A 6,011-nucleotide genomic window follows, 5' to 3' on the forward strand; every position below is an offset into this window, starting at 1 on the left:
GAAGTAGCAGGGCACACGCACAAAAAACAAAAAAAAAAAAAAAAAATGTCTCCGACCGTGAATAAGAACCCCGTTGTGCGCCACTTTGTGGTATCACCCGTATAGGATAATACGCGATGAACCAACTATATGCCTTACCTCCATACACTCTAAGCTAATGACTATCTCTAGAATAAATTCAGATTAATGCACTGTTAGCTTTTGAGGTACGATGGTACGCGTTTTGTCGATCTTACGTCCGTTCCCTAATTTGGAATGACTATTAGGACGCCACAACCAGAGCACTGTTCAGTTTGCAATAAACCTCATTGACTATAGGTGTGTGGGTCTGAGCACTGTTCCAATATTCAAAGGTAAGGACAAAGAAGACTTAGAAATAAAATTCAACTCGGGTTTTAATGGTCGGAAACACTTTTATTGAATTTTAAAACAAACATAAATTAAACACTTTGCGGATTTAGACCGCCGTAGCCCGTTCTCACCGACTCACTCAGTGAGAACGGGGACTCCCTGTCGTCACCGACTCACTCAGTGACAACGGGGGACTCCCTGTCCTTGCGCGTACGGCGGTGTTATATAGTAAAATAGTTTTTGCTGTCTCAGCACATCTTGCTTCATTGACCTATATTAATATCTAAATTGCTACGTTGATTTTTACATGTAATATATTTACATTAAATAATATTACAGTGACAACTGTCTACAATATACGACACTACCCAAATAATTATTTATACCCAAACTCAATAAAGAGAGTAATTTGATTTTCATCCAAAGAAATATTTTCTTTTAATTACGATCTGATCGTGTTTATAGACGAGAAATGAACTATAGAGATACGTCTAGAACCTACTTCGGAAACATCTACACCGGGGCCTTCTGGTCATAGGACATGTTCACGCAAGCAACACTGCCTTCGACAAAATATTATCGGCAGATAACGTCGCGACGATCGTTGGACTCTACCGCCGCTGATACTCGCGCCACCGCCGACTTGCCGCCACCGCCAGTCAACTAGTTGTACGCACACCTCTGTGCTGGACCGGTCTACACGACGTCTACCTGCGTCGTCCGTGTTTTTTCGCCGGACAAATAAGTCACGCGTTCAAGGTGTGTACCTACTATCTACGCCACCGTCGTCGTTAACGTTGTCGTATCCCGCACTCATCATTGTGTCGCGTGAATTGTACACGCGTCACCTGTCGTGCTATCGTCGAGTGTTTCGCGGTGTGGTGACGATTTACTGCGACAGTTTGCTTTAGTCGCAACGCACGATTACGTCATTCCGTTGTGGCCTAGCCATTTATTTCGACCCTGGTGGTTTACCGCCGATCGTTGCGCAACGAAACGCCGTTCGTTACGTAATTGTTCTCGAGTCGCCACTATCCAGGCGTTCCACTTCCACTGTCACACCGTCGCGGGACCCTCCGCGCCCCGCCACGCCATGGCCTAGCCGCCGCCGGGACCCGAGCAACAGCTGATCGCACGTCCATTTCCCCAGCCCCCCCAATATAGAAATTTCGAATTTTAACAAAACATTACGTTTGTAAGTCGTTTGTAAAGGTTTGTAAAAACAAAATTTTCGTTTGTAAAGAAAAACTTAAAAAAATATGAAAAAATCAAAGTGTGGGGGCTGGAGAATGGGGGTATTTTGGAAAACCCAAACTTTTTTTAGCTCAATCGTTTGTAAGTCGTTTGTAAAGGTTTGTAAAAACAAAATTTTCGTTTGTAAAGAAAAACTTAAAAAGTTATTAAAAAATCAAAAAGGGGGGGGCTGGAGAAATGGGGGTATTTTGGAAAACCCAAACTTTTTTTCGCTCAATCGTTTGTAAGTCGTTTGTAAAGGTTTGTTAAACAAAATTTTCGTTTGTAAAGAAAAACTTAAAAAAATATTAAAAAATCAAAGTGTGGGGGCTGGAGAATGGGGGTATTTTGGAAAACCCAAACTTTTTTTAGCTCATTCGTTTCTAAGTCGTTTGTAAATTTTCGTTTGTAAAGAAAAACTTAAAAAGTTATTAAAAAATCAAAGTGTGGGGGCTGGAGAATGGGGGTATTTTGGAAAACCCAAACTTTTTGTTAGCTCAATCGTTTGTAAGTCGTTTGTAAAGGTTTGTAAAAGTAATGTTAATTTATTTTTATTTTATTATAGTTTTACAGTCCATTTCTATTGCTATATGATACCTTATAGTTCCTACTTAACTCTTGTGATTACCTTTTTCTTTTTTCAAACTCAATTCCATTAAATAAATGTATACAATTAAAAAAAAAATGAATGTGTATAATATAATTTCATTATTAAATCATTGTAAAATATTGATGATAATTCCTCATTTATTTTGTACTTAAAATAGTTAGCTTAAAAATTAAAATTATAACAAAAATTAAAATAAAATGTTTTTCCTTCACTTTGCATTTATGCTGAATTATATAAATGTAAGAATTAAATTGTTGGTTTTCATATTGTATATAGTATATATTCACACTCAACTAACATATTTGATTTAACCGGTATTGATTTTATTGTTAAGTCATCATACATTTCCCAATTATTATTGGATCTTCTGCATACAGCTTTATAATGTCCTACATTGGACATACATCCACTGAACGAAACTAGTCCCCTGAGCTCATAGTTCACACCATGAACAGTTATAAGCTGTGGAATATTTATAAGCTTTACTTTTATAGAATTTGTATCATCTGTACCTAAATAATTAATTAGATATATAAATACATACATGTACGAATTATAATTATTTATAATTAGTGTTATCATTTTTACCTTTATTGTCTTTAATCAGCTCTACAAATATATGACTCTCCGAAATTTGCGGTGTTATTGTTTTAGTGCCTTTACATTTTTTTTTGTTTTTGGTTGAATTGCATGTATAGTTAATTTTATTCATACGTTCATTTATGCAGTTTTGTAAGTTTTCAAAATGTCCATCATATATGTATGTTATACTTGTATACTGGTATTTAGATGTTGTATGGCATTTTGGGTTATTGCATTTTGAATGATCTGTTATTGTTGGAAAATCGGGAATAACACATTTTAATATATTTGTAAAAGTGGTTTCACATTTTAAAAGAAGCTGGTCGTATTTAATAGGTGTTTGTACTGGTTTTTGGAAATTAATTATTATTTGTGCTCTTTGTCGATAGGTTCCCACCGTGATACCATTTGATAAAATTGTTTTCACAAATCCAATAAAAGTAGAACTGATCTGTGTTTTATTGACTTCCTTGAAATATTTATTACTATCACATATTGCCACCATTATGAGAAAGACTGCCGTGTCAAATGCACAAGTATTTGTGAGGATGATTTTTCCATAGCCCTTTATTTGTAGAGCTTTAAGGTCTTCTACTCTTGAACCATTCTTTAATACTGACAAAGATCTACAGCATTTTTTTGAGGTTAAATCCAAATATTTTAAATGAGGATTAGTAGTTAAATAAGATTTTACACTTCTTTTACCTTTTCTTTTCCAACTTTCAGTGGCTTTATCTTCCTCGTCAACAATATCCGGAATGACCTCATTTTTATTTTTGCGATGCGGTGCTACAGATAATTCATTCAATGATGAGTGGTCAGACATGATCATCTGGTCTTCTTCATTTTCAAGTTCCGGAATGACGACATTTTTACTTTTGCGATACGGTGCTACAGAGAATCCATTGACAGTTGAGTGATCAGACATGATCACTTCGTCTTCGTTATTTTCAACGTCCGGAATGACGACATTTTTACTTTTGCGATACGGTGCTACAGAGAATCCATTGACAGTTGAGTGATCAGACATGATCACTTCGTCTTCGTTATTTTCAACGTCCGGAATGACGACATTTTTACTTTTGCGATACGGTGCTACAGAGAATCCATTGACAGTTGAGTGATCAGACATGATCACTTCGTCTTCGTTATTTTCAACGTCCGGAATGACGACATTTTTACTTTTGCGATACGGTGCTACAGAGAATCCAAGTTTTTCTTTACAAACGAAAATTTTGTTTTTACAAACCTTTACAAACGACTTACAAACGATTGAGCTAAAAAAAAGTTTGGGTTTTCCGAAATACCCCCATTCTCCAGCCCCCACACTTTGATTTTTTAATAACTTTTTAAGTTTTTCTTTACAAACGAAAATTTACAAACGACTTAGAAACGAATGAGCTAAAAAAAGTTTGGGTTTTCCAAAATACCCCCATTCTCCAGCCCCCACACTTTGATTTTTTAATATTTTTTTAAGTTTTTCTTTACAAACGAAAATTTTGTTTTTACAAACCTTTACAAACGACTTACAAACGATTGAGCTAAAAAAAGTTTGAGTTTTCCAAAATACCCCCATTTCTCCAGCCCCCCCCCTTTTTGATTTTTTAATAACTTTTTAAGTTTTTCTTTACAAACGAAAATTTTGTTTTTACAAACCTTTACAAACGACTTACAAACGATTGAGCTAAAAAAAGTTTGGGTTTTCCAAAATACCCCCAATTCTCCAGCCCCCACACTTTGATTTTTTAATAACTTTTTAAGTTTTTCTTTACAAACGAAAATTTTGTTTTTACAAACCTTTACAAACGACTAAAAAACGATTGAGCTAAAAAAAGTTTGGGTTTTCCAAAATACCCCCATTTCTCCAGCCCCCCTTTTTGATTTTTTAATATTTTTTTAAGTTTTTCTTTACCAACGAAAATTTTGTTTTTACAAACCTTTACAAACGACTTACAAACGTATTGTTTTGTTAAATTCGAAATTTTTACATTGGGGGGGCTGGGAAATGGACGTGCTGATCGCCGTCGCCGCCGTCGAGTCCAGATAAGAATTATTTTCAATAATAACATTATCAGTATTGTGTTGGTGTGTTTACTATTGACAAACCGCCGTCTCTGATGTGACCTATAGCAGCGGTCTGCGCGCTATTGAGGCATTAGGTTCTTTAAGTGTTGATCATGATATAAATAACATGGTATGATCGCAAAAGTCCAGATTTGGTCCAAGTTTGCGCAATACGTCACTTGCTTACCCGTATTATCATATTGTCATTAAATTATTATTACTATACACTATGCTACGTCACGTGCTTACCGAAGGATCTGACCGTCAAAAAGTTACGATCATACCTATTGTTTTTATATCATGGTGTTGATATTATTCTCTGTTAGGTATGATCATACCCCTTGCACATGTATGTTAATATGAATTTTTATCATTATAGTTGTTTTGTGGTACAGTGTACCCGTCTCTGAAAATACACATTGATGTTATTAATTTTATAAATTGCCTTGGGTACACAGTTAATCTATTTCATCATTTACATCCCCGATAGTCGTTGCCGCTAACCGCTACACCCGTAGGATCGGTAACGGCGAAACAGGACAACAGCAGACCAAGATACGGTAATACAATAGCTTATTATATAGTTATTTCTACACACCATTACAGTTTTATTTTTATAATAAATAATAATATTTATATAAAGTGTAAATAATTTTAATAACTTTCATTTAAGTAAACTACAATTGTTTAATTATTATTATATTGTTTTTTTAACAAATTGATTTTAACAATGACACGAATATTGTAATAACTAATGTTGTAAAGAAATAAAATAGACAATTTCTTTATCTGTATATGTGGGAAAACATTGTTCAATAAATTTGCTACATCGTCATTTCGTGAAGATAAACGTGAACTTAGTAGTCACTTTTTACAACAAACGTTACATACTAGGTGATAAAAAGAATATATATTTTAGATTTAAGGAATTAAAGGATTATAAAGGTTATTTTACGCACATAATAATAATCAATTGTTAAAAAAAAAAACTGAACTAAAATGTCATTCGATTAGTTATATATAAAATAAGTAATAATTTGGAAGTTTTTTGTGTCAACAGACCACCGGTAGGAAGGGGAATACCAATAGGAAGGGCGACCATCATATACAAAGAACTAAATCTGCCGACCCTTACGGGGCGAGAAACTCGAGAGGAATTAAGAGCTGGTCT

The sequence above is a fragment of the Acyrthosiphon pisum genome, unplaced genomic scaffold, assembly GCF_005508785.2.
Source record: "Acyrthosiphon pisum isolate AL4f unplaced genomic scaffold, pea_aphid_22Mar2018_4r6ur Scaffold_1706;HRSCAF=2205, whole genome shotgun sequence".
In the NCBI taxonomy this organism is placed as follows: domain Eukaryota; kingdom Metazoa; phylum Arthropoda; class Insecta; order Hemiptera; family Aphididae; genus Acyrthosiphon; species Acyrthosiphon pisum.